Source organism: Somniosus microcephalus, chromosome 4, assembly GCF_052327205.1.
Source record: "Somniosus microcephalus isolate GS21.2 chromosome 4, FLI_Smic_1.0, whole genome shotgun sequence".
Taxonomy (NCBI): Eukaryota; Metazoa; Chordata; class Chondrichthyes; order Squaliformes; family Somniosidae; genus Somniosus; species Somniosus microcephalus.
In genome coordinates this window covers 51,014,804-51,028,720 of record NC_140990.1, presented here as the reverse complement: position 1 = coordinate 51,028,720, position 13,917 = coordinate 51,014,804, and the positions used below count along the sequence as shown (strand labels likewise).

General features: G+C 45.1%; 1 pseudogene; it reads right to left on the bottom strand.

The window, feature by feature from the left end:
• LOC147118854 (uncharacterized) overlaps positions 1-13,112 on the bottom strand; it is a 305,497-nt pseudogene extending 292,385 nt beyond the window's left edge.
• Between the last annotated feature and the right edge of the window lie 805 nt (positions 13,113-13,917).

The following is a 13,917-nucleotide window of genomic DNA, read 5'->3' as shown; positions in this document are numbered from 1 at the left end:
CGGTATGGCCAGTAAGGAAATCAGATGCATCATATCGACTGACAATAGATTATACAGCACTAAATCAGGTGACCCCAAAGGAATACCCGATAGTAGCAAGCCCTGCTACAATTTTTAATGGGCTAAAACCCGAACACAAAATCTTTACAGTCCTAGATATTGCAAATGGATACTGGTCCATACCATTGGGCAACGAATCGCAAGAGAAATTTGCTTTCACACTAGATGGGAAACAATATACTTGGACGAGGGTCCCTCAAGGGTTCCATAATAGTCCAGCTATATTCCACTGACACATGGCCAAGGCCCTGGAGGAAGTAGAATTAGAGGAGGATGGCAGTACAGTGTTGCAGTATGTCGATGATCTACTGATAGCCTCCAAGAACACTCAAGGGCATGTAAAAGCCTTGTCCAAAATTCTGAAAGCACTCCGGGATGCAGGATTTAAAGTAAACCCCACCAAAGCTCAAGTAGGGAAATCAGAGGTAACCCATAATATCAGCATGGGCAAGAGAGCCATGCCAGAGGATCGGAATGTGCCATAAACGATATGCCCAAACCTGTAACTGTAAGGGGAGTGCGACAAGTCCTGGGACTATTCAGTTACAGCAGAAATTTTATTGAAGGATTCTCACAACTAGCTGCACCTTTGTATGAATTGACCAAAGGGGGAAAAGCTGCAGAGGAACCCATTGAATGGACAGAGTTACAGGCGGAAGCCTTCACTAAATTAAAACAAGCACTGACTGCCGCACCAGCCTTGGGATTACCCGATATGGGGAGGCCATATCATATCTCCTGTCACAATCATGGGGGACATTATAGTGCAGTAGTAGCACAAAAGCATGGGAATTACATGAGACCCATAGCCTACTATTCAACACTGAGATCCCCAATAGTAGCCGGCATGCCAAGATGCGTCGCCGCGATTGATTGTGCACGGTGGTCAGTCAAAGTGAGTGAACCTGTAGTAATGACGGGGGAGATAGTGTTACATACACAACACACCTTAGTGGAATTGTTAAATACCGGATGATTAAAAACCATCTCAAACGGCCGGAAGGCTGCTTGGGAGGCTGTCCTGTTGCCCAAAGATAAATTTATACAGATAGTTAGAGACATGAGCCAGAACCCCGCACCTATGATGGGAATGGAAGGAGAGGAACACTGTTGCACCAGTGAAGAAGACAAATGTCAGAAGTCACACAACACGAGGTTATAGTCCAACAGCTTTATTTGAAATCACAAGCTTTCGGAGTGCTGCTCCTTCATCAGGTGAAGTGGAGAGATGCATATAGACACAGCATATATAGTCAGAGAGTACTGCCAGATGATTACAGGTAATCCTTCTAACTGCCCTTTATCACACCTCGGCAGAGAGATAATCACAGCAATCAAAGGTGTGAATGGTGTCCAAACAGGTCAGTCAGGAAAACATTACATCAAAGAACAATGAGGTGGGGTCACAAGGGGTCAAATGTTGCAGATGCTGGGGTCTGTATGAAAAACAAAAAACAGACAAAAAACAATAAAAATACGCCAACATCTTCATGCACAAGTTTGAGCAAGACTTCTTCGCTGCACAGGACCTCCAACCAACGCTATACACCAGATACATCGATGGCATTTTCTTCCTATGGACCCACGGCAAAGAATCACTGAAAAGACTACACGATAACATCAACAAGTTCCATCAAACTCACCATGGACTACTCCTCAGAATCGGTTTCATTCTTGGACACACGAATCTCCATCAAAGACGGACACCTCAGCACTTCACTCTACCGCAAGCCCACGGACAACCTCACGATGCTCCACTTCTCCAGCTTCCACCCTAACCACGTTAAAGAAGCCATCCCCTATGGACAAGCCCTGCGAATACACAGGATCTGCTCAGATGAGGAGGAACGTGATGGACACCTACAGACGCTGAAAGACGCCCTCGTAAGAACGGGATATGAAGCTCGAGTCGTCGATCGACAGTTCCGACGAGCCACAGCGAAAAATCGCATAGACCTCCTCAGAAGACAAACACGGGGCACAACCAACAGAGTACCCTTCATCGTCCAGTACTTCCCCGGAGCGGAGAAACTACACCATGTTCTTCGCAGCCTTCAACATGTCATCGATGATGACGAACACCTCGCTAAGGCCATCCCCACGCCTCCACTACTCGCCTTCAAACAGCCACCTAACCTCAAACAGACCATCGTTCGCAGCAAATTACCCAGCTTTCAGGACAACAGCGACCACGACACCACACAACCCTGCCACGGAAACCTCTGCAAGACATGCCAGATCATCAACACAGATACCATCATCACACGTGAGGACACCACCCACCAGGTACATGGTACATCCTCATGTGACTCGGCCAACGTTGTCTACCTCATACATTGCAGGAAAGGATGCCCCGGAGCATGGTACATCGGCGAGACCATGCAGACACTGCGACAACGGATGAACGGACACCGCACAACAATCGCCAGGCAGGAGTGTTCCCTCCCAGTCGGGGAACACTTCAGCAGTCAAGGACATTCAGCCTCCGATCTTCGGGTAAGCATTCTCCAAGGCGGCCTTCGAGACACACGACAACGCAAAATCGTTTCCGCACTCATGAGGATGGCCTCAACCGCGATCTTGGGTTCATGTCACACTACATGTAACCCCACCTGACGTAGGGTCATCCAGACTCGAGTCGTCATTGGCTTGTTCTCTCTACACAGATGCGGCTGGACGTGCTGTGATTTCCAGCAAAAAAATTTTTTTTTTTTAATTGTTTTTTGTCTGTTTTTTGTTTTTCATACAGACCCCAGCATCTGCAACATTTGACCCCTTGTGACCCCACCTCATTATTCTTTGATGTAATGTTTTCCTGACTGACCTGTTTGAACACCATTCACATCTTTGATTGCTGTGATTATCTCTCTGCCGAGGTGTTATAAAGGGCAGTTAGAAGGATTACCTGTAATTATCTGGCAGTACTCTCTGACTATATATGCTGTGTCTATATGCATCTCTCCACTTCACCTGAAGAAGGAGCAGCGCTCCGAAAGCTTGTGATTTCAAATAAAGCTGTTGGACTATAACCTGGTGTTGTGTGACTTCTTACATTTGTCCACCCCAGTCCAACTCCGGCATCTCCACATCAGTGAAGAGGAATTAGAGTATGTAGACAGGATCAGGGAATTACCTTTGACAGAGGCAGACCTAGAGCTATATGTGGACGGGTCCCGTAAATATATTAACGGAACACCACGAACAGGTTGGGCTGTGGTGACGGGAGACGGCACCGTCCAGAGGGAAGGAAGATTACCCGGGGGTAGTTCAGCACAGGTTGGGCCGTGGTGACAGGAGACGGCACCGTCCAGAGGGAAGGAAGATTACCTGGGGGTAGTTCAGCACAGGTTGGGCTGTGGTGATGGGAGACGGCACCGTCCAGAGGGAAGGAAGATTACCCGGGGGTAGTTCAGCACAGGTTGGGCCGTGGTGACGGGAGACGGCACCGTCCAGAGGGAAGGAAGATTACCTGGGGGTAGTTCAGCACAGGTTGGGCCGTGGTGATGGGAGACGGCACCGTCCAGAGGGAAGGAAGATTACCAGGGGATAGTTCAGCACAAGTTGCCGAGTTAACGGCATTGACAGAGGCATTAAAATTGGCAGAAGGAAAACGGGTGAATATCTATACCGAGAGCCGCTATGCTTTTGGCATAGTACATGATTATATGGCAGCCTGGAGTAGAAGGGGGTACATCGCCTCGAGGGGCAAACCCATACAGCATGAGGACTTAGTAAAGAGATAGGTAGCCACCTCAGGGTTACCCACTGAAACAGCAGTAATAAAGGTAAAAGCCCATCAGCGAGGGAATTCCCCCACAGAAAAGGGAAATAGAGCCGCGTATCGTGCAGCCAGAAAGGTGGTAGAGCAACAGATTGCAGCGGTAAACAAGATCAAAATACAACCAGAAATGCAGATAGACATAGCCGCTATAACTGCATTACCAGAGGATATAGACATATCCAAATTACATAAGGAAGTCTCCCAGGAGGAGAAGCAGCTATGGGAATGAAGGGGTGCAAGAGAAAGGGCGGGGGGAATATGGAGGGAAGAGCAGCAAATATGTACACCAAGCTGTATACAACAAGAATTAATGAAAATGTACCATGGTAGACAACACACAGGTATATCCAATATGTTGAACAACCTCCAGCGATGCTGGTGGTGGCCCGGAATGAAACAAGCAGTGGACAGATTCTGTAGACACTGCCCCATATGTGCACAGTATAACATAGGGAAACCTGTCAAGGTAAAGTGGGACATCAGCCGAGACCAAGAGGCCCATGGGAGAAGTTGCAGATAGACTTTACTGGACCTCTACCAAAATCAAAGGGAAGAATGTACTGTTTGGTAATAATAGATCAATTTACTAGATGGGTTGAAGCATTCGCCACTAGAGATTGTACGGCAACAACAGTAGCACGAATAATGGCAGAGGAGGGAATACCACGATGGGGGTCCCGCTGCAGATTGATTCAGACCAGGGAACACACTTTACAGGGAAGGTTATAAAGGAAACAAGCACATTATTAGGTATCAGACAAAGGTTCCACATACCATACCACCCTCAGAGTTCAGGGATGGTGGAAAGGATGAACTGGACTTTGAAATTATCCTGAGCTAAAGCAATAGAAGACACAGGGAAGGGATGGGCGGAGTTACTCCCGAGTATACTGATGAGACTTAGAGCGACTCCGAATAGAACTACGGGGCCGACACCTTTCGAACTAATGACCAGACGAGCAATGACACTGCCGGAAGGAGTCACTACCGGGGGTGAGGATGTCGGGCCCCTGAAGGATAGAACTAGGAGATTTATTAAACAATTGTGTACGCAATTACACGCTCTCAGACATGAGGCCAAAGACCAACAGGTTATACGGGATCTAGAACAGGATACACGGGATGACCAGAAGGAGGTCCCAGCAATAGGTAGCAAGGTGATGGCAAAAATAATACCAGCCAAACCAGGGCTAGCACCCAGATGGTCAGGACCATACGAGGTATTGATGAACAGTGACACATGCGCTTGTATAGATGAGTCCGGAACGGGTAAAGGAAGGCGGAAGCACTGGACTCAGTTAAAGATATATAACAAAGACAATGAGTAAGCCAGAGATGGTGCCTTTTGAGGAGAGTGAGGAGTATGCTCGAAGGTATAAAGAATGGGAAGGGGAGTTTCTACATATATCAGTGATAGGGCTGTGTATGATGTTAATATTATACACCGTGATTTGCATCTTCAAGTATATCTGGAAACAGAGCCACAGGCCAAGAAACGAACAAGATGTACAACATCTTGAACTGATAGAACGGATAAGAATAGAATAATTCTAATCGGCTGGTGACGACTGGCCCCTTTATCTATCTTTACAGGAACAATAAACTCGTAGAAAGATGACGTGGAGCATCGTTGGCGCTCTCATCGGGATTCTATGGCTAAGTATAAGTGCTGAGTCTAGTGGGAGGCGTGAGCAACTCGGGAATTTGTGGTTAAGTATACGCCCTGAGTCTGTAGTGGGACTACTGATGCTCATTGGTATCGACCAGACTTCAAATGTTATCATCGTCCAGAATGGAATCAAGATGCCAACAAACGATACGCCATCATTAGAATGGGGAGTGGCTCCAGGAGACGGATGCGATATGACTGTGTCCTGTGATTATTGTGAACACGAGAGTACGGCTAATGGGACTTTGTTTATCCGGGCCAGAGAGGGCGAAGGGATTAAAATAGAGTGTCTATGTACTAAAGACAATGTTCAAATAACCCCAAAGTTTCAATTAGGAAAAGGAAAATTTGTAGATCTAGGGTTCGGATTCGACAAAGCGGTTGAGATTCCACCAAATTATATCGGGATCCCATATCTGGGGCAGAGTTCGAATACACTGAATTGGCCCCAAATAGGTAAAAGACACAGGGGAATGATGTGATGTTTTAATGCGGAACACAAAGAGAGAGTCCAAAGATGTGCGGGTTAGGTTGATTGGCTATGATAAATTGACCCTTAGTGTTAGGGGGATTAAATACGTGGGGTTACAGGAATAGGGTGGGATATGTGTTGGTGTTGGTGTAGGGGTTACGGGGATTGGGTGGGATATGTGTTGGTGCAGGCTCGATGGGCCGAAATGGCCTCTATCTGCACTGTGGGGTTTCTGTGATTCTGTGATTCTGTGAAGGACAAATACTACAGATGGAAATCAGGGGAAGAACAGAGGAGATAAGGTTACAAAGGAAAAGCGACGAGCATAAAATTACCACAACCCACTAACGTGCCCGTCAATGGGAAAAGGAGCACGAGGGGGTTTAATAACAAGACAAACACAAGATGAGGTGCCTCTCAGTGTAACACAGAGTTAGTGAGCTTGCTGTTAATATGAGTACTTTTGAGATGCCCGCGATGTGTAACAATCATATAAAACAATTATGGGACTCCCTGTGGGTAAAACAATTAGAGGGTCCACAGGGAAAATCTATCTTAGAGGTGTAAGAAACGGGGAGTATTGGAAATGGCCGGAGCAGGGTAGGTGGCCGGGTTAGCAACAGTTAATAGCCTGGACACAGAAGGAGTAAACGAAGGAGAAGAAGAACTACAAGCAAAGATAGAGAAGTTACTAAAACAAGCCACTGGAAATAGCCAGCAAATGGCACTGGCAGGGAAACAAACGATAATACAATTGTTGGGGGTGGAAGAGATAGTAGCCCCCCATGCAGAAACAATCAATACAATTATTGATCGACTTAACAATGCATCTCGCCAAACCCATAAGGAATTAGTATGTGCCATGTATGGCTCATGGCTATTGTCAAATGCTCAGCATAACATGAGGCAAATAGATAATGGACAGATCCCTGATTGGATTACTAATGAGGATCTGGAACCTTGGATTGACACAAATAAAAGCCTATGTAAGGGGCGTAAAATGGGACAAGTATACCGGGCAGGCAATTGTCTGACCCCATGGACTAAGGAGATTGGCTTTGTACTGGCCATCCTACAACTCCCAGGAGAGGGACAGCCCCTATACGATGTGATTAATATAGGAGAGGTACAAAGGGAGAGCTGGGTTAAATATCATGATGTCCCTACCAAGGCACTTTGGGAAGGGGATGAAGATAATAAACAGAAGAATGGGACCTTAAGGGGGGTGGTAATGGACGGGTGCCACCATAAGGGAAGGACATGGGCGTGCACACACACCCCCACCGAGGGAGACACATCCGAGTGCGGATTCACAAAAAACACCAATTGCACCCTTGAGGTACACCCAAGGGGATACACTGGACAAGGGTGGCACTGAGGAACAACGGGACATTTTGTGTCACCACAACTGAACAGAAAAATGAACATCAAGATCTGACTTGTCCCATTCCCCAACCAAACTTTTGTTTTGATCCAAAGATATCTACACAGATAGGACACCAATATATACACCCACCAAGACCACAGGAAGAGAAAACCTGGTCACTTCATAATATGGGACTTAATAAAGAGGTTGAAACTTATGTCATACCGGAGCCCAAGGCAATTCCTAAGTTAGAGGAAGAGAAAGCTTGGAAGAAATTACAGCAGGAAATGAAGGAAATTTTAAAGTATTATCATAAAATAGAAGAAGACTTAAAGAAACAACAAAAAGACATTAGTACAACATTAGCAGAAACTCCTTGGTACAATAAGATCTGGAACTGGGGGCTAAATGTCAATATACTCCCCTAGATAAGGATCATATCACACGTGTTGGTAGTTGTGCAAGGCGCCGTATTAATGATCCTTTTGTTATTACTTTGTGGATATTGCCGGTGGCGAAAGAACCAAAACCGAGCACAAGCCGTAACCAAACAAATAAAGAAGGAAGGAGAGAAAGAAAGACTGTTGCTAACCACTAACAAACAAGGGGTAGGGCATGAGAAGAGTTATTATGAAAACTGTGTTTAGGATTGTGGAAGTATGAGCACTAGACACCCTGGGCTGGTACCACCAGGGCGACGGGAACTCATAGCAAACAATCTTAAACTGTAGCATATTGGCCACATTGGGTCAAGGTGACCAATGGGCCATAAGGGGGGACAGCACTAACCAAATTAATATCATACTTTAGTTTACGTTAGAATATGTATAATGTAGCACCAATGTACAGGGTGGAGGTAGCGAATTAATTCATACCCTGAGTTAAACGGTATATAGGTCTGTACTTATTGTATTTATCCAGCTAAGCTCTAAAAACATGATTAATTGACTGAGAGGCTCGTGGGAAGATTGGGGAAGATGCCTGTTCAGCCAGGCAAGGTAGCACGTATACAAGATAACATACATAAGAATTGAGTAACAAGGCGGCCTTCGCTTGTTTGTGAAGCTACAACATGGTTGTCTAAAAGACAAAATGGCTTACATCAAAGTCTGGAGGAACTAATTACAAATATGCTTGCCTTGCAGAAGTAACATGAGCAGGTTGCAAGGTCAGAATCTGTGCTTTGCAGATAGTTCGGACCAGTAGGCCGATTGAACACGAACTGTTATCTTGTGAAAACATGTTACTGAGCCGGACCATCTGGCAGATACAATGGACGACTGTGGCTCCAGGATACAAGAATAGATAAGAAGAAGGCCACGGTGATAGAGGAGTTGGAATAAGTCAAACAAGTAAAAAACATGATTAACTGCGGGATATGGGGAGAAGGGTAAAAATGTCACGCGGTAGAAGCAATGGATATAATGGAATACTAAAGACTATGATTGATAGATTTGTACCTGCCCCTAGGGCAGGATGTGACTGATAAGGTTATGTATAAGAATGTAACTCACTAAACTTTCGGTGGAGTCGGATCTGAGAGCGGTCTCGGAAGGTTCTCCCCAGGCCTGTGAATAAAGACCATTTTGAACCTCCGATCGAAGTCTGTCACCTGTACTATAGCTCAGCGTCGACCTTGGATATCACTTGGTCCGCCTGTAGCTTACATCACTGAGGTACTGAAAGGGTACTGAGCATCTGTCTTCACAAAAGTAGAGGATGAAGTTAATGTCGTAATAGTGGAGGGGGGAGTAGAGAAATTGGATAGGATATTAATGGATAGAAAGGAGGTGCTAAATAGGTTGCCATCACTGAAAGTTAACAAGTCACCCGGTCCAGATGTGATGCATCCTAGATTGCTGAGGGAAGCTAGGGTGGAGATAGCAGAGCCTCCGACCACAATCTTTCAATCCTCCTTGGATATGGGACTAACCTGATTGAGTTCTTTGATGAAGTAACAGAGGGTTGATGAAGGTAGTGCAGCAGATGTTGTTAATATAGACTTTCAAAAGGCATTTGATAAAGTACCACACAAGAGACTTACTCGGAAAATAGAAGCAGAGGGAATTAAAGGGCTGATGGTAATTTGGGTATAATTGGCTAAGGGAGAGGAGACAGTGAGCAGTGCTGAGGGATGTTTTTCTGACTGGAGGGAAGTATGCAGTGGGTTCCCCCAGGGGTCGGGATTAGGACCATTTCTTTTTTTGTTATATATAAATGACCTGGACTTGGGTATAGATGTACAAGTTTGAAGATTACAGATGATACAAAACTTGGCAACGTAGTAAACAGTGAGCTTAGTAGTAGCAGACTTCAGGAGGACAGAGACAGACTGTGAAATGAGCAGACACAAGGCAGATGAAATTAAATGAGGATAAGTGTGAAGTGATGCACTGTGGGAGGAACAACAGGGAGAGGCCGTATAATCTAAATGGGACTATTTTGAGGGGGTGCAAGAGCAGAGGGACCTGGGGGTCCATATTCACAAATCTTTGAAAGTGCCACGGCAACTTGGTGAGGCGGTTCAGAAAGCGTATGGGATACTTGGCTTTGTAAATAGGGCCATTGAATACAAAAACAAGGAAGTTACACTAAACTTTTACAAATCACTAGTTAGGAACATAGGACAGGAGGAGGCCATTCAGCCCCTCGAGCCTGTTCCGGCATTCAATGAGATCATGGCTGATCTGCGACCTAACTCCATACACCCGCCTTTGGCCCATATCCCTTAATACCTTTGGGTAACAGAAACCTATCAATCTCAGATTTAAAATTAACAATTGATCTCGCATCAATTGCCGTTTGCGGAAGAGAGTTCCAAACTTCTACCACCCTTTGTGTGTAGAAATGTTTCCTAATTTCACTCCTGAAAGGTCTGGCTCTAATTTTGAGACTATGCCCCCAGTCCTAGAATCCCCAACCAGCGGAAATAGTTTCTCTCTATCTACCCTATCTGTTCCCCTTAATATCCTGAAAACTTCGATCAGATCACCCCTTAACCTTCTAAATTCCAAGGAATACAACCCTAATTTGTGTAATCTCTCCCCGTAACTTAACCCTTGAAGTCCGGGTATCATTCTGGTAAACCTACGCTGCACTCCCTCCAAGGCCAATATATCCTTCCTAAGGTGTGGTGCCCAGAACTGCTCACAGTGCTCCAGGTGTGGTCTAACCAGGGTTTTGTACAGCTGCAGGGTTTTGGCCTCAGCTGGAGTCTTGTGTACAGTTCTGGGCACCACACTTTAGGAAGGATGTCAAGGCCTTGGAGAGGGTACAGAGGAGGTTGACCAGGATGGTACCATGGATGAGGGACTTCAGTTATGTGGAGAGATTGGAGAAGCTGGGATTGTTCCCCTTAGAGCAGAGAAGGTTAAGAGGAGACCTAATAGAGGTGCTCAAAATGATGAGGGGGTTTTGATCGAGCAAATAGGGAGAAACTGTTCACTCTGGCAAGCGGGTCGGTAACCAAAGGTCACAGATTTAAAATAGTTGCTAAAAGAACTAGAGGGAAATGAAGAGAATTGTTTTCACACAGAGGGTTGTTAAGATCTGGAACGCACCATCTGAAAGGATGCTGGAATCAGGTTCCACAGGAACTTTCAAACGGTAATTGGACATGTACTTGAAGAGGACTAGTTTGCAGAGTTCTGGGGATAAAGCCGGGGTTTGGGACTAAATTGGACAGCCCCTAGAAATTCTTGGTTGATGGGAAAAATAATTAAGACCATGCCAGACTCCAGAGGCGTCGTTCGTCGTGCCTGTTTGCAAACCAAGACCAGTACCCTGGAGAGACCGATCACAAAGCTCTGCCTGCTACAAGAAGCAGCGTGAAAAGCTCCTGAACGAAAGAAAAAAGTGGACACTTGTATTGTAAATATGTTGAACTCATTAGTTTATGACTCTTAATGTTTGAGTAATTGATATGCTTCATGTGCCTAGTCAATTAGGGGCCGGAATGTAAGAGCCATAAAAGCTTAAGAAAATACTTTAAAATAGTGGCTAAATGGCATAATACAGTTAATTTACCTGAACGACTTATTGTATTAAGAAACCCCCTATTTTCTTGCTCCAGTAGTATAGTCCGACACCCCCTTCATTCTTGCCACAATGGAACAGTCCCTAAGCCACACATGGGTGCAGCCATCTTACAGTTTTAAACTGCACGTGGTGAAAGAGGCAGAAGCTGTGAGGTTTGGAGCAGTACAGTTTTTGACCGTGTTCGTTTATACGTGTTTGCTTTGTAATTCTGTTTGTTAAGTGTTATAGTAAACCGTTTAAAAGACAAAGCTACGTTTGGGAACCTTTTATTTCGACACGCGTCTACTCGATGTTAAAAGCCCCACAGCCCAGTGGCCTGCCTGTTTGGAAACTAAGAAGCGCCACTACACACCCTTTTTCTTTTTATATAACTATAAAAACTCTTACTATCTGTTTTTATATTTTTTGCTGATTTACTTTCAAAATCTATCTTCCCTTTCTTAATCAATCTTTTTGTTATTTTTTGCTGTCTTTTAAAGTTTTTCCAATCCTCTATCCTCCCATTAGATTTGGCTACCTTTTATGCCCTTGTTTTTAGTCGAATACTATCCTTAATTTCTTTACTTAGCCACGGATGGCTGTATTTTCTTTTACACCCTTTTCTTCTCAGTGGAATATATACTTTTTGGAAGTTGTAAAATAACTCCTTAAATGTACACCACTGATCATGTATCGTCTTACCCTTTAATCTATTTTCCCAGTCCACTCTACTCAATTCCGCTCTCATACCTTCATAGTCTCCTTTATTCAAGCTTAGCACGCTTGTTTAAGATCCAACCTTCTCACCCTCTAATTGAATATGGAATTCAACCATGTTATGGTCATTCATTCCAAGGGGATCCTTTACTAGGACATTTTTAATTAATCCTGTCTCGTTACACAGTACCAGATCTAAGGTTGCCTGCCCCCTGGTCGGTTCAGTTACATACTGCTCAAGAAACCCATCCCTAATACACCCAATGAACTCATCCTCAAGGCAGCCCTGCACAATTTGATTTGTCCAATTAATATGATAGTTAAAATCCCCCATAATTATAGATGTTCCCTTATTACAAGCCTCAACTATTTCCTGATTGATGCTCCATCCAACAGAGTTGCCACAGTTCGGAGGCCTATAGACTAAGCCCACTAGTGTTTTTTTCCCCTTATTATTCCTTACCTCCACCCAAACTGTTTCATTGTCCTGATCTTTTGACCCAATATCATTTCTCTGTATTACAGTGATTCCTTCCTTTATTAACATAGCCACCCCACCTCCCCTTCCTTCCGGCCTCTCCCCAGAATGAATTCGCTGGTGTGTCAGCAGATCCCTTTTGCTTTTAAAGCTTTACTCACAGTCAGAACATTTAAAAGGTCTCATGTTTGTGTGAACAAGTTGGTGTCTCAGTAGCTGGGATGACTGAGTGAGTCCCTTCCCACACACGGAGCAGGTGAATGGCCTCTCCCCAGTGTGAACTCGCTGGTGTGTCAGCAGGTCACTTGACTGAGTGAATCCAATCCCACACACAGAGCAGGTGAACGGTCTCTCGCCGGTGTGACTGCGTCGATGAGTTTCCAGCTCAGACGGGTAATCAAATCCTTTCCCACAGTCCCCACATTTCCAGGGTTTCTCCCCGGTGTGACTGCGCTTGTGTTTCGCCAGGCCAGAGGATCGACTGAATCCTCGTCCACACACAGAACACGTGTACAGTTTCTCCCCGCTGTGAATGGTGCTTTTTACTTCCATGTTATGTTTGATGATATTCAGGTCCTGATGAATAGAGTGACTCTGTCAGATCTTGATGTGATGTTCGAGTTAAAATTTCCCGTCTACAAATCCTGCCCTTCGAATACCCTGTAAAATGAATCTAAAACAAGAAAATGGGAGCGAGAGAGAACCCACAAAAACACAAAGACAGGTTGTGAAATTGAGCTCAATAAATCTGGGAATTTGTGGGGCCGGTACCAGAAAAAAAGTAACGACGAAAGCTGCCGGATTGTCGTAAAATCCCAACTGGCTCACTAATATCCCTCAGGGATATGGGGATCGGGTGGGAAAGTCAAGTTGAGGTCGAAGATCAGCCACGACCTTATTGAATGGTGGAGCAGGCTCGAGGAACAAATTGCTCTTTTTCCGAGTGGCAGGCAATGACTAGTGGGGTACTACAGGGATCGGTCCTTGGACCCCAGCTATTCACAATATATATCAATGATCTGGATGAGGGAACTAGATGTAATATCTCCAAGTTGCAGATGACACAAAGCTGGGTGGACGTTTGTGCTGTGAGGAGGAAGCCGAGGAACTCCAGTATGATTTGGACAGGTTGGGTGATTGGGCAGAAGCATGGCAGATGCAATATAATGTGGATAAATGCGCAGTTGTCCACTTTGGTGGCAAAAACAAAAGTCAGATTATTATCTGAATGACAATAGATTGGGAGAAGGGGAAGTGCAACGAGACCTGGGTATCCTTGTGCACCTGTCGCTGAAGGTAAGCATGCAGGTGCAGCAGGCGGTTAAGAAGGCAAATGGTATGTTGGCCTTCGTAGCGA